Here is a 17,402-nt window from a genome sequence, read left to right as displayed (position 1 = left end):
AATAATACTTTTTATCCCGGAAAAGAACTTCTGTAGAAACAAAGTTGCGGGCAAAATCTAACAAACTACTATAATATCATATCATTATCGGTAGACCAATACGTACAGATGAAGCAATAAGTTACCGACTTAACGTATGGTTATTGTCTGAGTCATAAATCTGCTGAGAACCGCAGCTCCGGCCGCCCCTTACTTAGGTCACCTGGAGCTATCTATTCTGCACAGTGAGCACAGGGGACACCTTGTGGCATACAAACGTATTGATCTGTGCCGTTTGCTTGACGATGCGTTTGTATAAACGTCATTCTCGGGTTGAGGCAATGTCTAAAGGTTGAAGAGCCTTTAGAATTTCGGCCATGATGGATTACAAATCAGCACTAGAGACTAATTAAATTTAATACAGCCGCAAGAAAATTTGTCAATATAATGCACATATTATATCTAAAGGTGCTCCCTCACCGGGAGCTATACAAGTGAATACTTGTACTGTAACATTATAGATTCGTTTTTGAGCATTACAATACTACCTCCCTTCCCGACGAGCGTTCGCGTGTAATGTAACATGCGACTTTGAGAATTCCATAGCTACTTGATTCCATAGTGTCAGATGGTGTTACAAGTTGTATCAAGATATTACACACTGTATCATTACAAGGCGCTTATTGTAATGCTCGGCTCTCCTCCCTCACTGATGTAATGCTCGACTCTGTAACGTATTACAAGCAAGCAAATGCGCCCGTCGAGGGAGCACTATAGTAATAAGGGACTTATTGTTGCTCGATATAGCAAATACATAATATAAAAAAATAGACAGTTTTTTTTTACATTGTCATTGAAATGTTGTTATTTTAGCCAAATCAGCTAAAATTGTTGAGTCGACGATATTTTTAATTCGTTGAATTTAGCACTTTAAAAATCAAAAAAGCTTTTAAAAACTTTGATATAATGTATTTAATTCAATAACACGTATAAAACACAAAATAAAACAACGGAACATAACGTTATTATAAGGAAAAAAAATACGTTAATTCTAGCAACTCCGTCTCGTCATAATTTTATTCGCAAACTTCATTATTGAATTTTCAAAGCCTATGCTGCCTTTACTCTGTTAATCACATTGATTTGTTTTCTTGCCATATTTTACTTAATTGAGAAATCTAATATTTTAGTAATTCTCAAGAATTGTAATTAATTTCAAACTAATTAAAATTCTTGAGTATAACTTTGTACCACGTCTTTATAACAAATGCAAATATGGTTTTATGTACAATTGTGTGTTATGGAATGTTATCTTTTTAGTATCTATATGATTAAAAGTCAAAGGTGACTGACTGACATGGTGATCTATCAACGCACTGCCCAAACCACTGGACCGATCGGGCTGAAATTTGGCATGCAGGTATTCAGGTAGATACGTAGGCATTCGCTAAGAAAGGATTTTGATCCATTCCATCTCCAAGGGGTTAAAATATGTGATGAAAGTTTGTATATAATAATACTTCTTAACGCGAGCGAAGCCGCGGCCAAAAGCTCGTTAAATATATTTTTGTATAATATGGCAAATATTATGGTTTTGACTGGAGTGATTAAAATAATAGAAAGTACACTTTTTCTTTTAACAATATTTTTTCTAATATGATAATTACTGACTTAAGATCGAAGAAACAGAATATCATATTTTAATTAAAATTGATAATAAATCACCAAACCATCATCATTATAGTGTCGATTAAGTTTTTCTAAATAACATAGTGTGTTAACTAACAAGCTTTGTTAACAAACATAATACGTGATACTTCCAATATCAAAACAGTTTGTTTTCGAACTTTCCTAGTTAGCGAAGACATGTGGTTAAAAGCCGATGCGTGTGTTGTAAATGTTTAATATTATAATATTATAACTTGTGTTTACTGTAGATGATTACTACCATATGTCAATAAATCATGAAATACACTCAATTTTTACGACCTGTCAACAATTTTGTACCACTTAATGATACTCAACTTATCTATAATTATATTAATAGGTACGCGAGCAAAAACTTTGGATCCCTTTTGACCAAAAATTTTTCCGGGTCTCAAAGTATCTCCATACCCACACCCAGTATCAGTTAAAGGGCTTGGACGTCAAGAGGTAATAGATAGTCAAATACACTTTTGTATAAATTTATAATACGAAACGTGGATTGCGATTCGAAACCACTAGTTTTGATATCATGATAAACTTTACTTGAAGTATGCGTTATAAGTTTGTGCCATTTGACGCATTAAAAGTTCCAGCCATTTGGCTGATGGTTGGGAAGATGGATGATCACGAACTATTGACATTGAGATATTAAGATAGAAGGTACTTAGGAGTGTCAAGAGTTGCACTGTTAAGAGTTGTAGTCAAATTCAGTAGCATATGTAATCCGCGCGCGATCAGAAAGGGATCATAATGACAGTCTTGTTTGCTAATATGTGTGTAAATGAAGTAGCGTTAGCAAAAAAATTCTGAACATTAATTTATAGGTTTACATAATCTATATTATATTAATACGTGAGTGAAAACTTTGGATCTCTTTTGCCGAAAAATACGGAAACGTAGGTGATTGAAATTTTGCACAGTTATAGTTTATATGGTAAAGGAGTGCATCGAGCTAATATTATTTTGAAATTATGCTTTTATCATACATTTTTTTAGAAAATAAAATATTACACACACTACAACACACACACTAGAAGATTTTTATTGACAAGCCTATACACACGAATTGTACTCTTATATTCATGGTTGAAGTCTGTTGACAACAAGTTGACTGAAGTTGTCAAATAGAAAATAGATTTAGTTTTTTTTATTGAATCTTAAAATACTGTGGTACAATTATTACACGACCAGTCTGTCATCATTTGAATTTATTAATCTGACTGTCGCAGGAATTATGTCAAAAAAATAATAAAGTCAATTTTTTACAAAAGAACATCAAAATTTGTTTATAGCGCAGGAACCGTACATTTTTTCCGGGATAAAAACTCCCTATGTCCTTTCCCGGGACTCAAGATATCTCCATGCCAAATTTCAGCAAAATCGGTTCAGCGCTTTAAGCGTGAAGAGGTTACAGACGCACACACAGACAGACAGGCAGACAGACACACTTTCGCATTTATAATATTGGTATGGATATTAGTATGGAAGTATGGATTTCTCATCATATTATTTATGTATGTTTCATTTGGGCCAGTTGTGTACTCACTTTTTATAACGTTTTTAAGAGAAAATATTTTAGACACATAAGCCCGTCACAGACTTATGCTATAATATATATTAATATATTTATAGCTAGACATATTTTCTACACTAAATCCACATGCCACATAAATATATATAATAGCTGAGTGTGTGGTCACGCGAAATTAGTATAGAAAATATATATTAATATGCCGAGCTATATTAATATATATTATAGCTAAGTCTGTGACGGGCTTTAGCTTTCTTTATAACTATTGACAAGACAAGAAAAGATACAAAAGTGTACTCTCATTCTTAGTAAACAGAAGACCTACAAGTCTGACAAATTACCCAGAAACAGAAAACCTGAGAGACTAACGACTGTTTTTACGACTAACTTAGCGCGCTAATGCCAGAGGGAGACAGCTATGTTCCCATTAATTTAGCGCTAAAAAGAGACGGATATATCTCCATTAATTTAGTTCAATGTCGTTTAACAGAACGTGTTAATCCGGAATATAAATGGGGAGGAAAACTGGCTGATCCCGTAAGTCGTAAGATGTACCTACGTAAATTACTTCCCACGAACAATCTTAGTAAATTAACTTAATTATTTTTAGAAGCTTAATTATTTTGATGGCAATCGATATTGAATTAACGATGATACTCTTTTTTTTATGAACTCATCTAAGGCTGTTTACACACACACTGCGGCGGCGGCCACGCATATTTTACTTAAGTAGGTATATTAAAACATAACTACGAGTACTACTTATTTTTATTAACTTTATACTTCGCGAAACGCATTTTTATCGAGACATCATTCATCGACGTTTATAGGTTTTGTAAAATATACCAACTTACAAATCAAACGATTTTGAATTTAAATTTCAGTCAAACACATCCTGTCAACTTCTCTGTAAACCATTACCTATCAATTATTATTGATATTGTAGTTTTAAATATATTTTTTGAACATGACAAATATTAATTATTATCCTATGCCTTACTTCTAATAGTTTTCTTTAATTTTTCAGATTTTAAAACAAAATTATAAACATTTTGCTATAAATTATCTGTAAAAATTTTAACAACAAGCAAGAGAGTATTCTCAAGCGACTGGTTTTTGGAGTTTTGACTGAATCATTTGACGTTGGTTTGATGTTTTAGGGAAAAACCGTAATACAGTTTATTGGGAAACCGATTAAACAAGGTAGCAAGCTGCATTAATGTCGCATTGAACAACCTGAGTAAAAGTCATCAATAAACTATTCACCTTTCCGCCTACTGCCACTTGTTAAATTAATAAGTCCACAACCCACTGGCCCAAAATAGAGAAAAGTAAAGGTTGGCTTATGAATTTTTAACTTCCCAGAAAGAAAGTGACAAATTTAATTATTACTTTTACAATAATATAATTTATCACGAATTTATCGCTGGAGCTGACGAAATAAATTATTTATTACCTTTCAAGAATATTCTTTTTTTATTATTATTAATTTATTTAAGGTCGCTTTAACATCAGGGTCATTAGCGACCACAATAAAGAATACATTACAGAAGACTTAAACTTTTATTTTTATTTCATAAGCGTTACCAAGAAAAAAGGTACTTACCCTAATAAAATTAATATTTTACAAGTAGATGACAAATACATATTTTGAATAAATCCTTACTTTATAAAGTTCAAAATTATGCAACTTTTGTTGTATTTATTATTATAATAAGGTTGGATTATGTGCCTTGCATGAAAAAATCTTGTATGATAAAAATCTAAAAAAAAACGAACTTTTTCAAAAGCTAGAAAAATGTAAAGTAGCCGAAAATTTTAAAGTGGCCTTAACAATAATTATTACCCTAAACTTATTTTATTTTAAATTCGTAGACACGCTACAGAGTTGCTATGAAAAAGCAACGACATTTCAAAACTTTACTTTTAATTACGAAGTATTTTCTTATCGAAATCAAAATTACCTACTGCAAATAAAAACTTTAGTTTAATGCTTATAAATTTTAATGTAATGGCTTAGATTATAATCTAAAGTAAATTAAAACTTCAACCTTTTTTAATCGCTGTAAAACTGAAGTGGATTAAAATGTTATTTTCATTGGTTTCAATAAAAGCATGATTATGTGGTAGTTTACATAAAATGTTTAATGGTAAAAATATTTGAACAATAATAATACAAGATGTTAGTGTAAACACAGTTATCCTTAAAGCCATCAAATGAGCCCGTCAAAATGAACAACTTTTTCTATGAGAACAATGCTGGGAACACAAAAAAATCCGTCCTCATACCCATACAAATTGCCGATCGGGCATCCGTATGGGTATGAAGACGGCATTTTCTTTTGGAGTTTCCAGCATTGTTCTCATAGAAAAAGTTGTTCAATTTGGCGGGCTCATTTGATGGTTTCAAGGATAACGTTGTTTACACTAACACATAGTATAATATATTTTGTAGATACATTGATTTTAATTTTTAAATTACTAGGGCATTCTATAAAGAGATTGTATATAATCTTAAGCTTTTATGTAGAGCTCTTTTATATTACAAATATTATAGCCTTTTTATAAATGTGTGAAAAAGTAATGAAATTTTAATGAGACTTAACTAGTCATAAAATTGAAACTTCGTAGAGCCGCTACGAGCTACGAGCTACGAGTGTCTACGGTTTAAAGTGAGCTATCATTAAGAGTAATTATTATATCATTAAATTTCATTTCGGAATTGAAATTTATGGTCCGTTAATAGCCTCTTTAATAATTAATTTGACATTAAATATTGTATTGCCGGTTCTATTGTGTGTGATTGATTATTATCTAAAGTCTAATTATATTACTCTGCTGTTTTATGAGATATAGAATAAATATCTCAAATTAATAAAAGTATTTTATCCATAGGGATAAAAGACGGTTTTTATTAATTTGACTATGAGATCAAAATTGTCACAATACAATTTATCATTGTATCTACCTTACAGCTAACGAATATATAAAATCGACTTCAAATTTCTTATTTATTTTTCGATTACTCAACAAATATTATTAAAATTTAACCATAACATGCGTATCAAAGAATTTTTTACGGTAAACTATTGTTTATTAATTTTATTGAATTAAGTAAACCTAAAAAAATTATTAAGGTCCACCTTTAAACCCACACAAACCAAAATAAAACGTAGGATTATAAAAACCTACCTAAATATATAAAAACTACGTCAAACAATTTATTCAAGTTTGTATACAGACAGTCACCAAACTAGGTAAGATAACACTTTAGGGTGTGTATGGGTCGCACGTATAAAGTTTACTGTGAAAGCAGCAGCGCTGAAGGAAGAACCTTTTTTAAACTTTTGTATGGGGAAATTCATGACGTTCGGGCGCTTGCCCGTAAATCACAAAAAATTAACTTTCAGCACTACTACTTTTACAGTAAACTATATTTATAAGGAACACATACAAACCCTAAAGTATTATCACTTAGTTTTGCTACACCCTGTATATTGTATTTTTAGAGCTCAAGTAATATTTATTCATAAAACATACCGTAGGCCAAACTCCTCACAGTATTCCACATACGTCACAGGCGTCACAAGTGTCACAGGGGAGACACAACACACACGTCCGCTCGCGCCGGCGGCCGCGCGACTTGTGGCAGGTGTCAACACGACGCCGTTACACGCTACACTGAGATACTATCTGGAAGGAGGGACTGAAAAGCGGAGGGTAATGAGTTCTTTTTTTTTAATTTTTATAGGTTTAGCTACGAATATTTTTAACTGACTTGAAAAAAAGGAGGTTATCAATTCAACCCGATAGGTATGTAATATTTCTGGAATTGTCCAGCTTTCGTATAATATGTTAGTTTATATCAGCGTCTGAACAAATGTGTCTTTCAAAAGTTTGTATGTATGTAAACAGTATGTATGTATATTATGTTTGTGGATGCTGCAAGTTTCGTCAAAATCGGTTCAGTGGTTTTTTAGATGGGGAATTTTAATTCACAATCACTTACTATTTTGGTTGGTTTTATCTTTTTTACTCGTGGGACCATTTTGATAGTGCCAACATAGTCTTTTTCGGAGGATTATGTATGTTTTTTCTTCCACCGTAGAATCTTTTTCAAAAACCTATGTATGTATTTTGTTCCAACGGAGAGTCTTTTTCAGCAGTCCATTTTTAGGGTTCCGTACCCAAAGGGTAAAAACGGGACCCTATTACTAAGACTTCGATGTCTGTCCGTCTATCCGTCTGTCCATCTGTCTTTCTCCAGGCTGTAACTCAAGAACGGTAATAGCTAGAGAGTTGAAATTTTTACAGATTATGTATTTCTGTAGCCGCTATAACAAAAAATACTAAAAACAAATTTAATTCAATATGTAAGGGGGGCTCCAATATAACAAACCTGATTTTTTTCAACATTTTTGCTCGGTACCTACCCTAAAAAGTGCATAAAATACTCAATTTTATTTATTATTTAATAATTAACAATAAAATTAATAATAAAGGGGGGGCTTCCATACAAAAAACACATAATATTTTTCGTATTTTTGATGTATAGTGCCTACGGAATACGGAAACCTTCGTGTGCGAGTCCAACTCGCACTTGGCCAAAAATATTTCAAAAAAATATAGGTTCACAAAAATATTTCAAAAATATAGGTATAAATATTCATTATATTATCGAAGATCGTAGATCGTAAAACAATTTTGTACAGAAAACGAGGTGTACTCGCGGCGAGTAACCTAACGCCTGCAATCGGAGACCAGTATTAATTAAGTACTTACTTGTGATTAAATAAAGATTTTGAAATGAGCCCTATATAATATTTGTCAAACTCTTTATCAAATTAAAGTTTAAACATTGTGGGAATTAGCGGGGTGGCGACAATTAAGGAAGATCTTCCGACCGAGTGAGGTGTTATGCTCGGTCAGGCCGGAGCCCACGTGATACATTTCAGCTGTCGTACTCGTATATATACCGACGCACTTAGAAAACTTCGATAGCGCGATGCAGGAATGTTAGGCGAATTGTGGGTACCGCTACATCACTCCCACCCGAAGACCGGAGGTCGAATCTTGAAGTCTTCTCGCTTGAGTCGCCAGTGCCAGTGAGTTCCAGTGGAACAGTTAAAGTAACAGTAGAACAGTTGGAACTGTTGCATTGAGTCCAGTGAGTCGGAACTGTAAGCTGCTGCACGGGATCCAGTGAGTCGGATAGCTGCCGTGCGGGGCCGATGCTACGTGCTGACCAGGAGAGATGTGCTCTACTTGCTGACCGGTCGGTGTAGTGAGAAAGCCCGATGATGCCGATGCGAAGTCCGCCTAGGCCGCGGTACATTGCGGCTAGTGGACGATGTACCCGATGAGGCGATATGCTGGCTGGCGCGGTGCGGGGGGGTGGGGAGTGATGATAATGAAGGTCAAAGGAAGCGTGTTCTGTCGAGGGTCACCGTGGGAATAAGCGTGGTGGCCACAAAGGAAGATCTCCCGAGTTCCGACCGAGCGAGGTGTTATGCTCGGTAAGGCCGGAGCCCACGTGATACATTTCAGCTGTCGTATATATACCGACGCACTTAAAAAACTTCGATAGCACGATGCAGGAATGTTACGCGAATTGTGGGTACCGCCACAACATCAATAAATGTGTGGCAGGTCCGAGTGCGGCAGTAAGTGCAAGTAATCGTCCGCGTAGAACAAAACGCGCGTAGTGCTAGGCCCGATGCTACTACCACCTACTACGTCGTAGCTCTACGCGTGTTTCCTTTTCCGTTTGGCCGTAAACGAGACTGCCATACATTTGGCACATAAGGGTCAATTCAGACCGCAACGAGACGGGTAGATGCATTTCTAAATTTGTATGGATTTAACAGGTTTTAATTGCGAACATGCAAATATAATATTTATGAAAATTTTGCTAAACGTTCAAAAAATATAAAAGAACACTACAACGTTAATATTAAGATTATTAAGTATATAAAATATTGTTTTTTTACAAAAATTACGAATTAAAAGTAACTTGAAACGGAACGGATTTCAAAACACCAATCAGCGTTCAGTGACATCACACATGCTATCCCCGCGTTCCATTTAGCGTTAAAAACGATCAAAATGCCTGCATTTTAAGCTTTTTGATCGGTATTAACGCTAATTAATGGAACGCGGGGCATGACAACTTTTTTAGAGGTACGATCAGGTGGGGCCATTGTCAATAATTGTCAAACAGTAGTGACGTCATACAGACTATAGATCCGTTTTGGCGCCAAAATTTAAATTGACAATTTTAAACCGCATTTTTGCAGTAAATTCCAGTGTTTTAATTTTTTAAATATACTTGTGGTCTATTCTACATGGAGTTTTTAAAATGAACACAAAAATAAAAATATCGCATCTTCCTTATTGCGTGAGACGTCTTGCATATCCATACAAATTTAGAAATGCATCTACGCGTCGCGCTGCGATCAAAATAATTGAGCCTTATATTTGACACGTCTTTTTCACAATCTTTATGCAAGAAAGTTTTGGCGCATGACTGAAATTAGAACTAACGCCGCGCTGTATGTCACTTAAAATGTTCACACCTATCAACTGGCGCCATTTTTGGTGACAACTGTTTCGTATCCCCCCCCCCCCCCCTGACCATCCTACCTAGCACACGCCAACGAGATAACTCACCCTCGAGATATTTACATTTTGACATTATGAAGAAAAAATTTTTGTCATGCTAGGGTGAATAGAGATGAAGAGACAAACCATCAAACATCGAGAAAACATGTAGAGTGAGATATCTCGTTGGCGTATGCTAGGTAGGAATGACTTTCGCGCGTCAAAAATTTATTTATAATAAAGTTTGTAGGTTTTCAGCAAAAACTGTGTGAATATTATATTTCGTGTTTTCATCATTAATAATTTAAAATGAGCATTTGAATAAATAGCAAAATCATTAATTGTATAATTTCTATTGTCACTGTTCAGTGCTCATGTATAATTGAAAGGTAATAATTGTGTTTCGTAAATATTAATGTATTAATTAACAATTTTAATACATCTACTATTTACAATGTAATTTATTGTCAAATATTAATATCAGGTAAATATCAATCTGTATTTCATACGATTATTATTTTGAAGACGTAAATGTATATTTTTATCTTTTATAATTTGAACAAACCTCGTAACTTGCTTACTTCATCATCTGTTCTTTTTAATTTCAAATTCCCGGTCCCAAAACCTCCATTTATGTACAAAAACGAATACTTTCAAATGGTTAGTTACCCACTTAATATCTAATAATTACGTGTTCATTTATAATTGGGTTTCTTTAAGGCTTAATTATTATTTTGAGCTGAGCTGTTAAAATAAGGCAGTTCAGTAAATATTATAATTTCAATCCAAGTAGTAGTTATACAGATGTAATCAACGCTTACAAAGGGAATTAATTTCAGGCTATCTAGTATCTAGTCTGGGTCATGGTGATTTAGTGATAACGTATAGCCCTGACAATACACTACTTAATTATGTGATAACATCTGACAGGTCTTATAATATTAAAAGGAGATGTACCTACTTTGATCATAATTCAGGAAACCGTATAAAGTATATGAAAATGTTTTAGAAAATTAAAAAAATATATTCTTTTGAAATTTTACAAAGGTTTGATAATTAATACGTGGGAAAGCCATGCTTCGGCACTAATGGGCCGGCTCGACCGGATATATACCACGTTCTCACAGAAAACCGGCGTGAAACAGCGCTTGCGCTGTGTTTCGCCGAGTGAGTGAGTTTACCGGAGGCCCAATCCCCTAACCCCTACCCTATTCCCTTCCCTACCCTCAACTATTCCCTTCCCTTCGATTGTTATATTCATTATTTCAAAAACTTTACAAAAAGACACTACAATATTTAAAGCGTTTTAAAATCACCCTATTATTAGTTACCCAGTTGTAAAACCTTGCAAGTTGTAATCTGACATAATTGAAGACATGAGTGGAAGAACCAGTTAAAATTAACGTTTTCTTCCATAAATGGAGGCTTTAGAGCCGGGAAAATGATTTAAAACTTCCACTCACGTCTTAATTAATAATTTTAATAACAACTTTTAATACTACGTAATTAGAATATTCGATACGTTTCTTAAGATCACTTCATACCAAAACGATACATATAAGCAGTGCGACGAATCTTATAGTGGTGTCCGAAACTTGAAATGCAAAGCGGTCGGTGTCACGCTATTTGACATTGTAATTTTAGCGGGGAATAATTTTCTAATTTTATAATAATTTTCTAATTTTATATAATAATTTTCCCCGGGAATTGTTTTATGCGTCGCAAAGTCTCGCATTGTTTTGTTTCGTTACAATGTTGTTGCTGTATTGCGTTTTCTTCTGACTTTTGAAATTTCAACCATTCAGAATACTTTTTAATTTTTATATATTTTTGATAATAATTAGTGACCGCACGATGTAACGATACTCGCAGCGTTTCGATATGCCACTTCTTGTCAAAGTAAACTTCTAACATAGTAAATCTCTATTATAATAATACGTGAATGAAAAACTATGTATCCCTTTTGACGAAAAATGCGGAAACGTAGGTGAATGAAATTTTGCACAGTTATGGTTTATAAGGTGAAGGAGTGCATCGAGCTAATGTTATTTTGAAATTATGCATTTATCATATATTTTTTTAACAAAATATAAAACATTAGACACACTACAATACGCACACTCAAGAAGATGACAGATTTTTGAGTGACAAACCTATACATACGAATTATACTCTTTTATTTATGGTTGAAGTCTGTTGACAATATTATGTTGACAAATTGAAAATGGATTATACTTTTGTGCCAGAGACAAGAGTTGAAAATAATTATATGATAAAGTCAACATTCTTTTACAAAATATAGGTAATGGCATAATGGCCTTGAAACTAAGGTCGAATTTCGACCATTGGGCGATGTCTAGTAACATTAATTATAGTTTATACTCGTAAGCACGTTCATAATAATTATTAATATCATGCAATGCAGACTCTCACTTGGTTTTGTTTCGAGTAAGCTGACCTTTATTATTTCATTATAAAAAAATCATGTTTTAAGCTATGGCATAGCTTTTATCATAGACATAATTTTATCGCGGGCTTTGAGCGCGGCTACCACAGAAATAAATCAAGATCGAACGGCTAAGCGGGTGGAGTACGCGTGTTTCAATCTTGCACAAGTGAGCAAGATTTGTTGAACGTTCATTTAGTCAGCGCGCACGTCTCGACTTTATTACACCGGAGCGGTTGTGCAAAAATGCCTCGTTGTGCAGAGTCTAATTGTAAAAACAGAAGTACGAAAGTGAATCGGTCAAAGGAGGCATTTCTTTCCACGGGTAAGTTATTTGTTCTAACTAATTGCAAAGCAAAAATTGACACAATCGATTCCTTAGGAACGAACGCGCGTCACTGTTCTATCTCGGTTTATTTTTGTGGCAGCTACAGCTACTCAAGAAATTCTGTAATGAAAATAAACCTAACACACCCCATTCCGACCGGCACAGTGGTGCAGCGTTGCCAGAATTCAGCACGGTGTCTGTGTGCGTGCGACTAGACGTATGCGAATTATAATTGCATAAGTTGATAAAAAATGCTGTGCCTATTGCGTAACCTTTACCACGGTAGTCCCCGAGTGCTACACGTATTTTTAATATGTCTTAGGTTATCAAGACAGAATAAAATATAATTATGCTTAAATATAAGCCCATTTGATATAATATTCTTGTTGCATAAAAACCTCTTTAGTTTTTAATCAAAAAGCTACTGAATGTAGGCATTTGAATCGCTTCACTGTAATTATGCCTTTGAATTTTTCTTTTAGTTTTTGTACGGAGCGGAGCTTGAATACTCGAGACGACGACATCGATTTTATCCTTTTGTTACAGCATTATAGTGCTTATTGTTGAATAACTTGAATTGTATAACAGAATTTAATAATAAATAATCGGCCAAGTGCTAGTCGGACTCGCGCACGAAGGGTTCCGTACCGTTATGGAGCAAAAATAGGCCAAAAATTGTGTTTTGTGATCCCCCCTTAAATTTTTATTTTATTCTAATATTATAATTAAATATTAAAGAACACATAATAGAGGATTTGGTGAAAAATTCAAGTGCCTACCTATGTATCCTATGTATCTTGTTTCTATTATTGATATAGAGCAAAAAAGGCTGGAAAAATCACGTTTGTTGTGTGGGAGCCCCCCTTAAATATTTATTTTATTTCGTTTTTAGTACTTGTTGTTCTAGCGGCAAAAGAAATACAAAATCTGTGAAAATTTCAGGAGTCTAGCTATAGCGGTTCTTGAGATAAAGCCTGGAGACAGACAGACAAGACGGACAGCGTCGAAGTCTCAGTAATAGGGTCCCGTTTTTACCCTTTGGGTACGGAACCCAACGATATCAAAATACTTCTAATTCTATGACGGAACCCTAAAAAATACGTGTGGCACTCGTGGACTGCCACGGTAAAGCATCTTTTATCAACTTAATATTACAATTCACATATATAATTCGCCTGCCGAAGTCAGGGCCCGTAGCCGAGATTGAGAATCGTACGAGAATGCCGCATCCTACTCTAACAAACGAGAAATTACCTTGTTAGAGCAGGACGCGGCATTCTCATCCGATTTTTTGAGTCTCAAAACGGTTTCGTAGTAAGCTTACTGGCAACACCGCACTACACCCCGAGCCACACCGAGCTGAAGTATGCCGAACTATAACGACGTTAGCCGAATGTTAGGTGTTTTTCGTTATGGAATTTTTTGTTTCAGTCGCCGCGCTCAAAGCCTGCGATAAAAGCTACACAATAGCTTACCCCTATACAGGGTGTAACAAAAATAAGTGATAATACTTTAGGGTGTGTACGTGTTCTTTGTAGAGAGTTCACTGTGAAGGTAGCAGCGCTGAAAGACCAATTTTTTTTTCATTTTTGTGTGGGGAAACTCGTGACGATCGGGCCCTTGCCCATACAAAAGTAAAAAAAAATCGTCTTTCACAGTAAACTCTCTATAAGGAACACGTACACACTCTAAAGTATTATCACTTATATTTGTTACACTCTGTATATTTACTTTATTATTATTATTACTATCTTGCTAGTTGTTTTTAGATAAGCTGCAATAAAAAGAGTTAAATATAAAGAAAATAAAATATTGTTTTTTTTTTTAATTTTCTAATATTTCCAGATGGTGACAATCTATATACGTGAATCCGTATACGTGAGCCAAAAACTTTGTATCCCTTTTGACGAAAAATGGGGAAACGTAAGTGAATTAAATTTTGCACAGTTATAGTTTATATGGTGAAGGAGTGCATCGAGCTAATATTATTTTGAAATTATGCTTTTATCATACATTTTTTAACAAATAAAACATTACACACACTACAACACACACACATGAGAAATGACAGATTTTTGAGTGACAAGCCTATACATACTGTTACACCCTTAAGTTGTTAGGTGTTTAGCTGACTAGACCTTAAGTCTTGTCAGCACTATCATTCTAGTATATTAGGTCCCCCAACGGTTAGACCTCGAGTCTTCAATCCGCCGTCTCACTAGAGGAACCTCTCCTCATCTATTACGATATCTTTTGTGAAGTCTCCTCGTTTGTATTCTAATATTCTATAATTTCTAAGTCTTTGTGAATTTTAATAAAGTGTGTTAGTAAAAACCTTTTTTTAAAACTCTTAATACAAGGCCCCGTATAACATTGGTGGCAGCGGTGGGATGATTAAGTGCATCCCCGGTACCGTCTCCGAAAATCCGTGAAAATACGTGAAAATCCGCAAAAATCCGCAAAAATCCGTGAAAATCCGGAAGATAAGCGAAAACACACGAACACTTCGTGATAAACCTAGTGAATTCCTGTAAAATCTGTGGAAAAGTGAGTGAATATTCTATGAAAAATTAAAAGCATATAAGTGTAGTGAAAAGAAAAATCTGTGTGTGAAATCACACTACGCCGCTGCAGCTGTGAGCCGTTTCGCTGAGTCTACGTCTGGCCAGTCATGCTTCTTATCGCCGTGCACATAATCGCCTGCTCTATGAGATTGTAAGTCTTTAGTCACTGTTTCTCAATCTGTTATTCAAATTCTGTTACATTTTATTTTATTTTTAAGACATATAAGTTAAATTAAACTAGTCCTTCTCGTCTATGGCACCCGAAACAAGTAAATCAACTGAGCCTGCTAAAGTTCCAAAACTTATAATGCCGGCTGTAGAGTTAAATATCCTAATTAAATTCATTGGCAAATTCGACGGGAGTAGAGATAAATTAAACCCGTTCTTAAGTAACTGCAACAACGCATTAGGATTAGCTAACGAAGAGCAAAAGAAAATAATATTCAAATACATACTTAGTAGATTAGAAGGTCGCGCAGAGGCCGCTGCAAATATTAAAGAATTCAGTGAATGGAGTCAGTTAGAGGAATTTTTGAAAACGCAGTTTGGGGAGAAAAAACATTACACACACCTCCTCACCGAACTGCAAAATTGCAAGCAAGGTAGTAACGAATCGGTCAACCAGTTTTCCCTCAGAGTTGAGAGTTGTTTGAGCAAACTATTGACAGAAATAAATATTTCGATACCGACCAAAAAGAAAGCCGAGCTAGCCGGCCGAGTCGCTGCAATGGAAGACTTAGCGCTACATACTTTTATAACGGGACTAAATCCAAACATATCAACAGTAGTTAGATGCCGCGAGCCAGAGAACCTTAACGAAGCCATAAACATAGCAATATCCGAGGAAAAAATTTATTATGCCACAAAGAAATCAAACCCGAGTCCAAATTTTACTAGCAATTATCGCAATCATGTCCCTAATAACAATAGAAACTTTCAGCCAAGAAATTCATTTAATAATAATAATTTTAGAAAAGATCAATATGTGCCCCGTCACGACTCAAATAATTCTCCCAATCTTGTGTGTAGGTATTGTAAACATCCAGGGCACACTATCGAAAATTGTCGCAAACGGCAATTTAATAACAGCAGAAATAATCACTATAATAATCCGGGGCCATCCAGACCTAACCCAGTTCACTTCACACAAGACCTTGCCAATTCTCACACGTTTGATAACAATACCACTTATAATAATGATAACTCTTATGACGAAGTAGACAATGTAAAAAACTAAAGAGGGTCTCATCTAGGTGTCGTATGAGACACAGTAATACTGAAACCGACACCGACACCACTACAAAATCTTTTAATGCTAAGTCCACCGTATCATTTACAAACTCTTTAAAGAATAAAGGAAAATTCACTGAATCTTATTCAGTTCCTAAGTCCACTGAATCTTTTAACGCTACCAAATCCACTGAATCAAATATTACTAAATCTTTAAATAATATCACTACTAAATCCTCTGTATCACTTAAAAACACTGAATCCTCTGAATCCAATTCTCCAAAATCCACTGTGCCTACTAAAACTGCTAACTCTACTAATTCCATGCCCATACAATCCTCACATACTAAATTGAAAGGAACTCTACTACCTACTAAACCTGAAAGTACTAAATCCGTAATTAATAATACTGAAAATCCTTTAGAAATTTATGAGATAAATACTAATATCACAAACAAAACACTGCCGCACGTATTACTTTATACTCAAACCTCTGACATTCCTCTAGCCCTCCTTGTGGACTCTGGTTCTGCCATTAGCTTACTAAAGAAAAATTCTATAATGAAACCGCAAAAACTTATACCAGAACAAGTAAAAATAAAAGGTATTGATCCAGGAAAAGAAGTCACACATACACTCGGTCATTTTAATCTAAAACTATACGTATCTGATAATTTCAATCAATGTATCTCTAGTAAATTTCATGTTGTAGAAAATATTGACTTACCTTATGACGGCATTATTGGCAGTGACCTTATGAATTTATTCCGCTGTAATATTGATTATAACCGCGATATACTGAAAATAAAAAATCATGAAATTAAATTAAATTTTTATGAACCAACTTACCTCATCCCAGCTCGTACCGAGACAGTTATTGAATGTTCCGTCGTCAACCCCGAATTAAAAGAGGGTCTTATACTAGATCAAAAAATATCTAAAGATTTATTAATTGCTAATTGTCTAGTCACTGTAAAACCTAACAAAAGGATTAACTTATCCATCGTTAATACTTCC

At 34.5% G+C, this 17,402-nt stretch overlaps 1 protein-coding gene across 1 annotated transcript in view; it reads right to left on the bottom strand.

Moving 5' to 3' along the window:
- LOC121727010 (acid sphingomyelinase-like phosphodiesterase 3a) overlaps positions 1–6,878 on the bottom strand; it is a 79,867-nt gene extending 72,989 nt beyond the window's left edge. Inside the window, exon 1 of the mRNA XM_042114679.1 lies at positions 6,758–6,878. The gene's annotated coding sequence lies outside the window, so the exon portion shown is untranslated. The remainder of the gene's footprint in view (positions 1–6,757) is intronic.
- Positions 6,879–17,402: the final 10,524 nt, after the last annotated feature.

This window comes from Aricia agestis, chromosome 5 (assembly GCF_905147365.1).
Source record: "Aricia agestis chromosome 5, ilAriAges1.1, whole genome shotgun sequence".
NCBI classification, from domain to species: Eukaryota; Metazoa; Arthropoda; class Insecta; order Lepidoptera; family Lycaenidae; genus Aricia; species Aricia agestis.
Note: the sequence above shows the minus strand (reverse complement) of the source record. Positions and strands in the feature narration are given on the sequence as shown.